Below are 15,980 nucleotides of genomic sequence, written 5' to 3'. Positions count from 1 at the left end.
ACGACTAAAGTCGATATCAATTGCCGATTAGACAACCGAATAATCGTTAACCCAATTAATGACTAAATACCTGTTCTAGTCGTCAATTACGATTACACATCGGTGCAATAAAAATTTCATTGCTAACTAATAACAATATTTCAATTGCAATCGTCAATTGCATTGCATACTGTTCAATATTCATATAGAAAGTCACGCGTATATAATTAAAGAAGGTTAAATATCTATACTTTAAGAAATCTGAAGATCTCTTTAGTATGAAAAATAGAATGAAACATTCAAAGAATATATATCTACTCGGTGTAATTAATATAACAATAAGCATCATATGATTAGTAATAGACTCTATAAACTGTAGACTGTGAAAAATCCTGCACAGCGATCTAATAAAGAAGATTTATCATTGTTACTTTCAGTAATATTAAATTCGGAAGCTTGTGACAAGTTTCATCTCGTTTGGAATCGTTGGATGTAACGACGGCAACTTCTGGAATGCTACGATATTCTCCAACGCGCGCGTCACGATACCCGAAACGAAGATGAACTACGTGAAATACGGTAATCCACTTGTCCGTGCACTCTATCTTTCCCTTTATGCATTCATATTTACGCATATTACGTTGTTGCTTTCGAACAATGGCATCAAACGATGAGTGGGAACTTGAAGATGATACACCTGGCATATATACCCTGGCCTTGTGGAAGTGTCTCTTTGTAACCTCCTATGCGTCTTGTTCACTTCACATCCTTGTTGTTACCATGAAGCGATGACTATCGCAGAATGTAATTTATGTTTGTTAGTTGAACTTTGCTTGAATGTTTATTAGTTTTAACATACGTTCCGTAGAATATAACGGGAGATGGGGAAAAGTTCGAGAAAGTAAACAAATGTACATATATTTGCACATACTTGTATATCTCATTTTACTACCAAAGTACTTCACAGTACTACCAAATGACCTGAAACTTAATATACTTGGACTTAATTAGTACATGATAAATAAAACTGCTCTCCAATAAATATTCTTTGTAGCGTGTATAGTAACAATTAGTTGTGTGTTTGCTTAATACATATAGCGAATAAGCAATCAAAAACTCTAAGATCCTTAATAGATGCATCTTAGTATGTTACCAACGAAACAATACATCGCCACCTTAAGATACCCACAGTCAAAGAAGAAATATCAAAGTTCTGAAACAGATATAATATAAGAGTTAACAACCACCAAAACCCATTAGTTACCCAATTACTTGACACGACGGATCAGGTACTCAGACTAAAAAAGCTTAGATCGAAGCCTTCGATCGATTCAACTAGAATCAAACATACTATAAACTTTTATAATCCAAGTTACAGTACCACGCCAAAATAATTTACTTAAAATTCCGTATGAGAATTGATTGTAAATAATCTGCCAAATAAAAAAAAAAAAAAAAAAGAAAACATCTCACGAACAGACAAAAATGTTAAGAAGTAAAAAAGACAGTGGAAGGAGAAAATTTCGAGATCCAGCGAAGCATTTCTTACAATGCCCGCCGGGCCTGAACAAATTTAAACCGAACTTACGGTTGGTATTTGAACTGCAGGAGTAAAATGCGACACCTGCGGTTCTCGTAAGTCAGCAATCAGGACAGAAGGAAGAACCGAGGGAGCAACTGCGAAAGAGAAACCGACCGGACGTGAAAGCCAGAGAGGAGGAAGCTGGAATGAATGCCACCTCTTTGAGTACTAACCTGTAGTACTAACTAACGAACTTTCACGGTCCAACGCCCACTAGCAGAGTAATTAGCCTGGCTAACGAGCGATCGTTATGCGAAACCGCGGTGTCGCAGAAAAGTCAACGATCTACACCTTACAATGATCGACGAAGATCCATTGTTCTTGATACAATAAAGTCCTTGCGAATCAGGATCTGGCTATCCCTATCGGTAAAATATTGAACTTCCAACGAGCAAAGTAACTAACGAATTCTCCGGAGGATTTGATTGAAATCCTTCCGACGATGTCGATGATGGAAATACTTCTGTCGTTCTTACAAAGCACTTGTTCGTACAAATAGCCGATTTTAGATATGATTGCAAGCAATTTCTTTCGTGTTTTACCATTCCCGGAGATTGTCATTGATTTTAGTCATTTATTTGATTGTTGATTACACGTTTTCCTCTGCAATGAAGTTAATAGGATAGCGTGAAAGAATCTAATCCTTACCGTACTAAGGGACCATTGACATCCTTCGTATTAGTACAATATACGATAACGTTGTATTCTTGTTGCGACGATGCTTTCACTGAATTTTAACAGTAGACTATTTTATGAGTAGATATCTGTCCACTTGAGACACTTGAATGCAAAAGTACGGAATACGCATAACACGTGAGAATACAAAAAGTTTTAAGTTGAAGCGTGCGTTATAATTTGTAACATTCATTCGCAGAAATGTATCTACTTTTGTTGTCAAACCCGGTATTCTTACGCAATAAAACCTTTTATTACGGATAACTTACAGCTTGTAAAGTTTTTGTAATAATGTTAATTTAGTTGTACAAGAAGCTTGTGTTAGAGACATCTTAAAATTTCATTTGACTTTTAATCTCAGGCAACTACAGGAGATGCTCGTGAAACATTACAACTCCGTCGATGTAATTGGAGTGATTTCTTGATGATAAAGTAGGTATATCAGTTGAAACAAGAGCGAAGTATACGATTAGTTGGCAATTCAGTTAACAAGTGCGCGTAACAGGTGTATGATACGACACAATGGCACGTTTCAATAATTATACCGCCATAATCAAACCTAGTGTTCTGAATAATTCATTTATTTACGTTTCCTCTCCGCTAGACGGGTGAGCGCACAGTCCTCTTGCTATGAAACTGAGCAAAACTTTCAAATTGAAACCGTAGACCGGCATTCAAGAATACAATAACTATTTCCGCTTACGTATTCTTACGCGCATAATCTCAGCCGCTGGCAAAAGGAGACGTCCCGCGACAAAACTCTGTCCTTTGAAATATGCACCTAATCCAACTAAGGAACCAATAAATGCTTGAACCGTCGCTAAAAGTTTGAAGAGATAGTACGTGCCAAGAAGATATAAGTGCAATAAAGGAGGACAAAGAGATAGAATATCACACATTCCATTATAATTCTATTTCTTTCAAAAATATACGTTGTAATCTTTAACAATTGTAAATCAGTTTTTACCAATGTGGTAATAATTGAACCTCTCAAATCTCAGGTCGATCAACCCCATTTTTTATTATTTTCTTAATTTCATTAGATAAGTACACGATTAATATTCAATTAAGAAACTTATTATAAGATTAATGTTCAATATTGGAACACACTTTCTCAAAACGTTCCTTCGTCTCAGCATATTTTTGATTATGAATTTTCAAGCATACATTCGATTCAAACATCGATATCCAACCAGAAGTCATTGCCTCGGAAAGAACTTGCGTGAACAGCGTAATGCATAAAGGATACCAATGTCCAACGAATCTGATAATCTGTTCAATTTTCACATGCCACATACGATAAAATTGCGGACGAAAGCTTCCAATAAACTGGTTTAAAGCTCGAATCCTGATTAACTTTTCTCGTCGCACATTCGCCTTCGTTGAAATTTATTAGATTTTTATAGATTCTTTTCAAGAGCTTCCAAATTGTTATTTTGTACATATTAGAGCCTAATGCAAATGATGGTAGATAACGATAAATAATCCTCAACAAATTTTTTAATTTCCCGGTAGTTTACTATAAATGGAATAACGAAACGCAATTGCGATTTAGTGTACATTGTAAGTTTAGTATAAGCGCAAGTTTTCTATTGATGTTTCCGTAAGCCTCGAGCTTGTTCGTTTCAAGCTATTTGTATATTCGTTATTAATATAATTTTAACTTCCTACAACTCTATATTATCGTAGAACGCGAGTACCGCTTTCAATATTGAAGTACGATATAATCGCTAATAATCGTGATACGAACATCGCTATAAAATTCAAAATCGCAAATAATTTAAACGATGATATCCTAAAACTAAAGCCAGGCGTGTAATAAAGATGAAGCAAAATTTGCTGCAGTCTCATCGAGATATCCATGAAAATACCTCGCTTGCGATTTAGATAGGTTGAAGAATCTCGTTTGCTTTTTGTCCGTTTAACAGCCAGATACATTACGCCGGAGCGTACAAAAGAAAAATTCCGTGATGTCGCGGGGTAGGTAGGAAACTGGTCGACAAAAAGAAGCGGACGACTTAATCGCACGGTAAGAATCGGGGGGAAAATGAGAATGGAGCGGCCACGGATCGAGGTTGTCGGGTAAACCAGAAGAGCGTTTGCCTGTGATACGCGATTTCCGCGCCACTTGTGCCTTTCTTGCACCAAGACTTCGATTTACGCGGGCGCCGCACGCGATTTCCACATTTGTCAAATGCTAACCCCCATTTCTGACGACTAACCCTGTTTCCAATCCCCGTGTCATCTTAATAAGAGAAACAATATATCCGTGTGGACGAAGGGTCGGCGAAAAGAGACGTGGTTCTTGTCCTTACTTTTTCAGATAATTGAGTGAAGAAAGGGACACGTATATGCTTTCAAAGGGGGACTCGTTTCTTAACAAACATATTAATTTCCCTTATCCAGATTGTCTGTATAAAAAATTTTCGTATCAGGGGATTGGAAAGTGTTTTGCACAGTTTTGCCGTGTTAAAGGATTGTACTACTCCGACGGTCGTGGAAAAGAAAAAAGGATCGAGGTCACTTTAGCTTTTTCAACTCATTGTCAACGGGTCACGGAATTCATCTTATTTTATGGCCTACTTGCGGTACAAAGAAATTGTACTTCAGCTTGGTTCTTTTTTATGGATACAATGTTTGGGGGATAAGGCTTCATCAAGGCTGAATATACTGGAAACTATGAATTTCAGAGGCGAGCAGGTACTTGAAATTTTTAAGTGTAATTGTAAACGAATATTCTTCTAGCTTTGCGTATAGTAAAATTCAACGATATTATGGTTAAGTAAAACATTGCTGTATATCAAGAAACAAATTTAATGATATATGAAACGATACATAGAGTGAAACGAGGTATTCTGAATATTCGTTTAAAGAAATTATTACACTCTAAGAAATAATTTGTTATACATTCATTAACTTGCATATATATTACATTGTACAGATGTGTACTAACAAAAATTTCATGAAATTATTCATTTAAATATCATAACGTTATATCTCCTTCAAATCTGTAAATTTAATTCCGCTTTAAAAGATTATCTCTCAACTTTTAAAGATTAGCAAGGAAATCATTTAGTGGAATATTATAACTTCAAAGGATCTTTTAAATTTGTAAATTTAGTTTCATCTCCAACTCCAATTTCATTCAACTTTTGAAGATTAGATGAACCAACAGCTGGATAAACTCGAGAAATTTATACTTTATACGACAGAGTTTATTGAATTATCCTCGTTGTCTAAGTTATCGTTAAATTATTAACAATGTGGTCGGAACACAGTATTAGCTTGTGTTCTTTAACGAAACACCAAGTTTCTGCGACGGATATTGATTTACGACGAGACTATAATTCGCAGGCTGCCACGTCAAAATATCGATCTGCTGCTTGTGAAAGTTTGCTCGCGGTTTGCACCGCTCCCTTTCTGGGTTATGACACGTCGAGTACAATTGGCTATCACAGCGATCGGCTAATTAATAACCAACTGAAAACCAATTAATTTCATTGTTCGTACAGACTGTTATAGCCGACCGATAATAGTAGAAAAACTCGTATGAAAATTTCATAGTATTACTCTTCTTCTTTCTCTGTTCTTCTTATAATTTGGCAATTTAGAATTAGCGCTAAAATCGCTACAGTAGTCAAAATGATCAGATCATAATTTTTTATAGGAACTCTACGACAGCGTATTTTGAAGGATTTGATGGAATAATTGTTGTAAAATATATATATGCAATATTGTAAATATGTTGCATACTTTTTTACATATCCTTCACTTTGATTCCTTTGGTATAGTACTATTATATTTTAGTTGTCCATAGTTCTGAGAAATTTTAATGTGTTTTATACTTTCTAATGTATCCATTTTAATAAATGTTATATTTAAGTTCATAGTCTGTGTGTTTGAATTGTAACGAATATAGATAAATAACTTTTAGCTAATTTCGACATTCTATTGGTAATGATTTATGATATAATATTATTTAAGCAAAATGTGAAAATCATTTCATCTTAACTTTCTTGATAAAGCTTTTACACATCAACAGTTCTGACGCCGATAAAAGTTTCATAATCAAATATGGGCCATTTCAAATGCACAAACGATTTTATCGTTATTCGATTATCAATTCAATGTTGAAGCACATTAAATGGCAACTGATTCGAAGCAACGATTCGAAACTATGAGGTGATTTGGGAAACTACTTTTAGTGTACCGACTTCTCGAGAACGCATACGCTCGATGATATATGACTTTCGCATTTCGCGAAAAAGTTTCAAGCTACCTCGATAAAACAAGCGTGCGCTCGGCGCGATGTAACGCGCGGTTTATTAGACGCAAAGTCCGTAAATCATCTTACGGGTTATTAATTACGATACTGGCGTCCGTTATTTTACAAGCGGAAAATTAGCTTGCAGTATTACGCGGTTGCAGCATCACTCTGCGCCAAGATTCCTAATACGATTACCTTGCTTGAGACTGTACGGATGAAGTCACGCGTAAATGATTGGTTATGGGACAAATAATATTGAACTTTCATTATTTTCTTTATTCTATGATCGAGTTTTTTTAATTCATCGCGACAATATAACAGTTGCACCAATATAATCTAAGCGAAGAAAAAAGGTTACAGTGTAGGATGAGATGACCTATAAGCATCTTTGTTACTGTTAGAATTTAATCTTAAAATTAAGATTAATAATCTGTGGAAGACACAATGTTTATGTTAAAATAATATTCAGTGATATTTATTAAACAAAACTACAGAACCAAATGTATATAAGCGAGTGATATAATTAACAAAGTATGCAAGAATTGTTGATTGTTGGCCAGTTACTTTCAGACTAGACTTAGGTAGTGACCCATGATCCCTTAAATACTTTTGAACCCCACTCTCTATACAGTAACGAGTATGACCTGTGTAAGTGTCCTGTTCGAATGCCTGTGTGGGTATCGTTGTATTCCAACAGTTACATTACATCGCGTTTCAAAATTGGAGTTAATTAAAATTATTTGAACTTGAGAAATCATTCGAGAATACGTGATTTTATACGCTACATTTATTTTATTGTCGGAGGTGTTCGAATGTTTGTCGTGGAAAGAGTTTTTCATCCTTCGCGTTCTAACAACGCCTGTTAATCAACGCTCTTCTGTGAGAGTACCTTAATTACATTAACAACCAAGCAATAAAATTATATATACAAGTTGTTTAAACGTAAATAATAATAAATATAAAGTAAGAAATGCCTGGTATAAAATGTTTATTATAGTAATAGATAATTTATACGAACCCACTGTAGAAATCAGAGATGACGAAAAAATGTCTACGATTCAAAAGATTCTCTTCAGTTTTTCTCTTCATCTTTTCTCTTTAATGCTGTAAATACTTCAGTTTTTTTAAACATCATAAAATTATGTATAGAATCTATACTACTGTAAAATTGATAATAATACAAATATTTATAATGAATAACTTTATACTTGATAAGCAGAATTCAATAAATTGTCTGAAAAAAGTATTGTAAGCGTTAAAGTTGTATTTCGTATTCACACATTCTTTTATGTGAGATATTATGTAAAACAAGACAAGCGAATTATTAAAAATAATTGAAAAATTGTCCACAAATGATTCTCGTTATCGGCCTTTCGATAACTTTATTTCATACCTTCGCGCAGAGAATAATAACGAGGATTGATTTATCCAATAAAATATTTCATTCTATTTAAAAAGAAGCTATTTTGTTGCTCCAGAGGAGATTTATATTTCAGTTAGATAATCCTCGACGAGCCATTCAATAGCCTCGCTATCTTTTCGTATTTCATGGTTTGTTCCCGTTTTCCAAAGTATCCTACGTTGATTTTATATTATATTAATTGAATTACTATCAAAGCATGTTCGTTACATCCATATCTATTTTCTACTTCAGCATATATCTTTATTATCCTTGTTAAAAATTTATACGAAAGTAAATATTAAAATATTGCTTTAACTCTCAATCATTCTACATTTACAGGATATAATGTGTGCTTAATAAATCATTTCAAATATTAAAGTGAATATTTAATATAGTGGCAAAAAAATTCTGAGCTCTGATAAGAAATAATTAAATAAAAGATTCTCTTGTGATAACAGTAATGTATATTAACTTAATGAAACTTTTTCACGTTATTAGTATTTAATTATAATATATTGCATAAAATTAATTAATCTCGCGAGATAACAAGTTTTTTTAAACTGATTATACATTTCAGCGCGTTAAACAATCGAAGATTGTATTTCCTAACAGAATCTCGCTTGGATGTCCTAGTTATAAATGACATTATAGTCGCCGTTATTTAATATGAAGCAATAGCATGCTCAAGAGCTTTAAATTTACTTGCGTACAATTACTGCGATAATATTTCGAGTTCTCTCTTATCATAACAAGTCGTAATAAGTTACTCTTGAAATTAAAATTTCTTAGAGGTGAAGGAGGTATTTTAAATTGTTCATTATAAAATTCATCATTGTTATACACTTTTATGTATTGACGAAGAAAATTAGAATGTTATTTTCGAATTAACTTAATGTCAATAATGTCATAAGCAAATACAAAGTTTTTCAGGAGACTCAATATCGCGCAAGATTTAAATTTAACTAGTACCGTAAGACCACAACGATTCGAATTAAATTTGACTTTTAGCTTACTTAACTATATTAAAAAATTTAATTATAATTTTTATTCTATTATACAATAAATCCAACAAATACCATTAATGGTCTTTATTATGAAAAATACAAAATACAAAGTAAGATTTAATCTTATTGTAAGTCGTCTATGACACTAATAACTACCACTATAACACTTTTACATAATACATGAAAAGAATGCGCGAACTAATGAAAATTCTTCAAATTTAACTCTCAATTCACTTCAATTTTATCTACCCCTGAAATTTACATTTACTTCTAGGCTGATGCCAAAGACGATTCACCTTTTATGAAGAAGTACAAGTATCAAACTTACGCGAGGTAACTTTCCGTTGCATCGATCGTCGTCGAAGAAACATTATTTCTCCATCATCGTTGATACAACGTCATTTTGATGAACATGTAATGGGTATACCCCTCGCTTTGTACCTTCAGAAATTTCTCAATGTCTAATAGTCACAGGGGCTTATGAAACGCCTCGTGTATACGATACGTCTTGCTGTCAACGGTGCGCACGAATATTCGCTTGGCAGTGCGCTTTACGACAGGCAATCTTTACGTGCACGATGAATGCGCGTTAAACGCGGTCTCGAACCATCGTAGAACCCACCAAACGTTAATTTGATGAGACGTTACGTCCAATATATTAATTTTCGACATGGCAATATATCGTGTACCAGGATGTCGAGACGTTCTTAACACCGGGACAAGGAACGGAGTGGCAGTTCAGAAAACGGGAGGCTTAACCAGAGAATCTAAACTAATCCAAACATTCCTTACGTGGCTTACGGCATTCGGCCTGCGGATGGTAGTTCTGCTAGCAATAATTGTGATAACATCTTGTTGCTACAGTCTCGCCGTCCCTCCCTGATACTGAAATTCTGTTTCTACGTGGCAGTTTGCCTGGCATAACGAGCCATCCTGAAGGAACCTCAGTCCTAACGTCGAACATCGTGTCGTTACCCACATATGCCCATACATACACCTACCAGCGAATGTGGCTCGCACATGTAATCACGCTCTGCGAACTGGATATGGTTAGACCTCTTAATAACGTGCTACCTACGTAGAAGCGTACGTGTTAGAACGATGTATCTACCTCTTTCGCACTGGTACACGGTACAACACGGTGAATGCTGGATCTTGATACGATATTGATCGGCTGTGTGTATCATGGGAATCTCTTCTCGACACCTAGCAACGCGCTGGACTTTTAACATGGTCGATTATTGCGCTACATTGAATGTTTCAGCAACTATGTGATAGCCACTCTACGCTGTTGGTTTATCTGTTTTAATGTCTCCGAAAATGGATTAGTTGAATGTAAGAACACCTTCATAGATGGACATATGTGGACGTGTAGTTATCTATGCGTATGATATCTGTATTTTCTACAGGAATGTGGACATATTATGATTCTTAAGAGATACAGTATCACGATGGATTCGTACGAAGATTTTTCTCGGATGCAGGCCACAAACGTAATGTAGTATCGAATTTTTCCATTCACGCGAGAGATACACCCTGTTCATAGGTATTAGGATACTTATGGAAAGGTGAGCTAAATTTGGAAAAACCATTAAGAAATTATTGAAAGGTTTTAGGAATTATTCCATTTACAATCGTAAACAAACATCAATATTACAATAATAATCCCGTTAATTTGGAATCCGATCGCGGTCTTACACGAATATAACATTCTGTTCTGTTTTTTTTTTTTTTCAAACAAACTATAGTAAATTTGACAAATTATAAATCAGCTGATTTCCCTATTTGGAATAAGATTGTAAAATTACAGAAAAGAAGTTTGTATCTTATAATTTGTAAAATTGTATATTCACTAATATGATTTTGTAAAAGATCTGTGGACTCGTATCTTATAGGTGTATCTCAGTATGAAAGAAGGCTAACAGCTCAAGACGTTAGGGGAAAGTACACATTGGTACAAGTATTGGTAAACTTATGTCTATATAAATTTGGAATAATATTTGACTTGATAAAACGAGATTATCGTGACGATGTATACTGAAAGGATTGTTTCAAAATGGAGTTTCCAAGACAGGAATACTAGACGTAAGATGTTGAGATGTGGTGCTGGTTCACACGCCATTGGGCGTGATCATTATTTTCCCGAGTCAAGGGGAAACGTGTCGTGGAATGGCATCAAGATGGTCCATGTTCCATCGAGAAACGTACGAAGAAACATTGAGAAATATTGGAATTTTATGTGTCGAAAAATGTGAGCATTCTGTGTTGGAAAATTGCTAGTTGTTGATAAAAAGGGATCATAAATGAATATTCGTGCATGAAAATGTTTCTTAATACTCGGAAAATATTGGGAAATAAAAAGAAATAATTTAATGAAATACCACATTTGTACAAAGCATTTAAATTTATTTCCAAGAAGATTGAGATGAAATATTTGGGTATTGAAAATTGGGAATTTAATAAATTCAAATAAAGTAGATTCTTTTTATTTTCGATAATTCTGGTACTATAATTTCTTTTCACTCGGTCATCCAACCTGTGTAATTGTTCTACTTTCCTAACTGACGCAAATGCGGTATTTTTACTACTCCACAGTATCCTATTATCACACGTCACCTTTCACTCTTCCTTGGTTCAATAATGGCCCCGGCCTTTTCATCAAACTCTCTTGTCACCCAACATAAAGGCAGAAAGGGAACATTTGTCATTAATGACCAATGTTGATCGTTTCTTTTCGTATGTAGTTCTATTATACATTTCTGCGTTGATCGTATATTTTCAGACATATTTCTAACTAGTTAAATTTTTAAAAAGCTAAGCTTGGCTCTCCGAAGCAAGATTTTGATACTCTTTAAAACTGCTGAAAAGATGAAGTATATTCATAAAACATGAATGCTGCAAATATTCCTTTGAAATTTTTTTCAAGCGTGTAATTTCAACAGGTTGAAATGGATCCTAATCCAAAGTACAGAAATAAAATATAGCGAAATAGAGCACGTTTCATCTATGTTGCAAACAAAAGGGACTAAAAGATCCATCAAAGACTTCAAAACTACCACGAATCTAAAGAACTAATTATACGTGCATATCATTTCCCCCTTTCTTCTATTACTCGCTTCAAAGACACAAAAATTCCAAAACACTTCTGAATGAAATCGCGAAGAATCAGCGTGACAAACGTGAGTAAAAAACTAAGCTGATTTTCTCGGAGTGAGAGGCGTAAGGAATACCCGAGACTGCGAGATGAAAGCGAGACAGACGGAACGCAGATATTGTGAAGAGGTTCAGGTACCGTACACGGTTGGTGCTGTAAACTCTGTTGAACTCTCATGCTTTCTGCGATGTGGAGAACCAGCTGAGTAGAAGGCACGAGTGTGTTGTACATGCCGAAGACGCATTAATATTAATGTACCGGGATTTACTGCGACACGGGCTGCTCGAGCCTCATGGGTAGGATGTATGTTTACAAATACGTTTCTCAATGTAGCCCCACCCGACGGTTTGCCTTCAAGCCCGCAGTTCCATAGTCCAGGCGCGTTCTTCCTTACCGGAAGTAGCAAGTAACGTTGGCAAACTTGGACTCCCTGCATCTTGCAAGGGAGTTCCCTAAGGGGGCTTCCGGTACGGTCTGTTCTCGCCACAGAAATGGTTACGTTAAAGTGTGTCAAGGCATATCTTACCTTTTCTTCTCAAAGTACGTTCAGTCTGAAAATCGAGGGAATACTGTTCCCGTTGAGAAACGTACCAGCATGTCCTTGCATTCCCTAGATTCCTTGTCACATACGAAACTGGTGAACTGTTTCTCGTCTCTCCTTCTACTTTAGCTACAATGGCGACAGCTTCCTCAAATAACGTGCCCCCGGATGTTTCAATTCCTTATGAACATTTTTGGTACGTCTCTTCTCACACAGAAATTATTGCATAAGGTTCAGTTAAACTGTGAGTTGGAGATTTTTGGTTTCCTATATATATATATAAAAAAAAAAGAAAACAATGAATAAATTCTTCTCGTGGGAAATTCAGAGGTTTCAATATTGTTATGATAGAGATATAAGAATCGTTATCTATAAAACGATATCCTTTGTTCATATCTCGTATTGAAAGTTGTCTGTGATTTAATTTGCTGGAAATATGGTATCAGTGCCTTTCATTTTAAACAAGTTTCAATCCTCTTTTTAATGGCTTTACGCATTCGCATTTTCAAAGTTCTGTATGATTCCACGTAGAAGGTAACTTGATTATATTAAACTTATTATGCAATATTGATCCTTTTAAAACAGAATTTTTAAAAAGGGAAGTCCTGAAAGAAGATTAATATTAATAGCTTGTATTGGCTTATAAATATTAAATTATCCATATATGTACATTTAAAAAGTTATTCCGAACGATATTTGAACAAAGCTTTTAAAGAAAAGAGATAGATAATCCATGAATTATCTATCCATTTCAAAGAATATTTAATTCGTTATTTTTTATATATTTATTTGAAAGAATATTAATAGAATAAATCATATTGACGTGTAGACAATGAATTTTTTAATATATATTTAAAGATGAATATACATGCTATATTCAGCTCGTTAAAAAAGAGAAAATGAATGAAAAATTTAATTTATGCCAAAGACGATAAAATCATGTTTAGCTGTACAGATTACCCTTTGCCATTTAGAGATAACGTTAAAATGAAAGTTCTATAAAAAAAAATTAGATTTCACAAGGCGACGAAAAGACTAATCTCCAACTGGCGAGTTAAGAGCAAGTTAAAGTTACAGGGCTCGATAGAACGTTTCATTAAACCGTCCACGTGGTCCGATTATTCTCACGCGATATAAAGTTTCTACTGTAATTCTCGCGGAATCGTGCGGTTCGATAATTTCAACGCGACGCTACACGGAGTGCCTTTTTCCGTTTTTACAACATTTTAATGTGTCACATCAGGAGATTCATTGGGATGAAACGTGTCGATCATTTTTGCATCCGTTAAATCCGCTGCTCCGTCCAAAAATCCCAACGGAATTCAAAGTATTAACTTAAATTAACGTCACACGCGAATGCTTTATGGCCAATATAGACTATCGTGTTCGAGGAAGGCTACACAGTGTTGCCACGCTGTTCAATCGAGTGTGGAATATCGCATGATCGATGGTTCCCGTTCGATCACGACCGCGGATTATCTATTTTTGTTTTAGAATGTCTGTGGTGAGATATCAAACCGGCTCATAGAAATCGTTGGTACGGAACATCAAATTCATAGAATGCCAAACATTAGTCTAGGAGATTATGATGCTTCTTGTTCGATACACGTTTAATAGAATTTTCTAATGTGTTATCGTCTAATATACGAAGCATCAAGATTATTGTCCCGTAGATTCATGGCATTCTAAGCATTATTCTAGCGATTTATGATCTTCTCTCGTTCGATATATAATTGGTTAATAGAATTTTTGAATCTGTTATCCTCGAATAGGTACGTGAAGGGCCGACATTTTCATACCATGGTAGATCGCTATGAAAGCTCGTGAGAGTACTTGCTTAAGTAAGCCGAAATTGGTTCGTCGGTGAGGTCAAACAGGCGTATCTAGACTACTAATTACCTAAGGGATTGGGACAAACTTAGCAGGACTCTCGGTGGAACAGGCGAACGATAGGGAAGTTCCACAAGCCCATTGCGTTTATATTCGCGATCGGGATCTTTCCTTAATCCTCATTGCCCTGGGAGGTTTCGAGAATCGTCCTAAGTCCACCAAGGCTGCTGGGAAATGGTCGGTGAACTTGCCATCGAATTTACAATTATATCGGCTTCGAGCCCTATCCTCCAAACCTGATACAACCGATAACGAGAATTTTGCCACTCGCATGATTCACGCACAGCAATGTTTTAAATTTGGCCAGGAAATTACTTACTCCCTTGGGTTACTCTTTGGCAGACTTTCCTCAAGCATTTTATATTAAAGAGCAATTTTCGAGACTGCTACGGTTCCGCTTGTTCGCCAGATTATTAATGACGGAAGTCACGACTATGAGTGCACGTATTAAGGGCGTGCTAAGACGGAAGAAGGTCGGAGGCTGTAAAGCCGGAATTAATTAATGACAATCAGTAAGGGTATTTAACCGTACCTCCACGAACTACGTGTGGTTAATCGTCTCGATGTTCTTTGCCCGATAATTCATGGTTTCTCGTTGTACGTATCAGACGGACGTGTCTGTTGGCAGAGGACCTAGGTAAATCGGCCATTGTGAATGATATTATTGTTCTTGGCCGACGAGAAACAGATTTCCAAGCTGATATAAACCCCTGGTAAAAACGCAGGATGGAATAACAGCGTTAAGAGTGCGCGACCTTTTCATGCAGCATGACTTTGTGCTTTTTGGTTAACAGCTTCAAGTGGCATAGATTCGCCGACCAAGCAGAAGGAGGAAGGCAAAAGAGACGCGCGCGGCTTCTTGAAAGAGCTCTCGTAGTCTCGTAGAGAACGAGAAAAGCCTGTAGACGTGACGTCACTCTTTGTGGAGACGCAGTTGGGGATTTCGTCGTTCGTAGTGGTTGGTCAAGGAGAGGGTGAATGACGTCACGTGCGCGACGCGACGATCGTCGTTCTGAATACCGCTGGCTTCCAGAAGATCTCTGTCCTTTCCAACATCCTTAACATTTTACGTGTGGAATATAAATTGTAACAATTGATACCAAAATTCGTACTAATATCGTTTCCAGTTATACTTACAATAAATGCAAGCTGATCTTGTAAGATTAACAGATTAAGGACCAACGTTGCAATATTTCATCAACAATTTTTTTTAGTTAGTTTACGTTATTAAATTTTATCTTTTATCTATGGTTATGGAAAGGGGTCCCAAGGATTTACTTAATAATCTTTCTCATTATTATCTTTTTCATCTAGTTTATGTAGCTTGAAGAAGTTGATGTATAACGCTATGATAACATCTTTTCATATCTAATCTTTGTAATGGTGTTTCGTATAGTAATCCAAAACGATGAGAAATCAGGATATCAGATTACCATTTTTTAAAATAATGAAACATTTTTTTTTAATGATTTCTGTAATGAATTTT

General features: G+C 35.5%; 1 long non-coding RNA gene across 2 annotated transcripts; it reads right to left on the bottom strand.

The window, feature by feature from the left end:
* Positions 1 to 11,404: 11,404 nt before the first annotated feature.
* LOC139987304 (uncharacterized) lies at positions 11,405 to 15,952 on the bottom strand. 2 transcript variants are annotated; one of them, XR_011799824.1, is made up of 3 exons: positions 15,632 to 15,952; positions 14,814 to 15,551; positions 11,405 to 14,730 (listed from the first exon to the last, which is right to left on the bottom strand). It is a non-coding gene; the product is annotated as an uncharacterized lncRNA (long non-coding RNA). The 2 variants fall into 2 exon arrangements; XR_011799825.1 differs by having other exon boundaries at positions 11,405 to 15,127; positions 15,250 to 15,551.
* Between the last annotated feature and the right edge of the window lie 28 nt (positions 15,953 to 15,980).

The sequence above is a fragment of the Bombus fervidus genome, chromosome 5 (assembly GCF_041682495.2).
Source record: "Bombus fervidus isolate BK054 chromosome 5, iyBomFerv1, whole genome shotgun sequence".
In the NCBI taxonomy this organism is placed as follows: Eukaryota; Metazoa; Arthropoda; class Insecta; order Hymenoptera; family Apidae; genus Bombus; species Bombus fervidus.
Note: the sequence above shows the minus strand (reverse complement) of the source record. Positions and strands in the feature narration are given on the sequence as shown.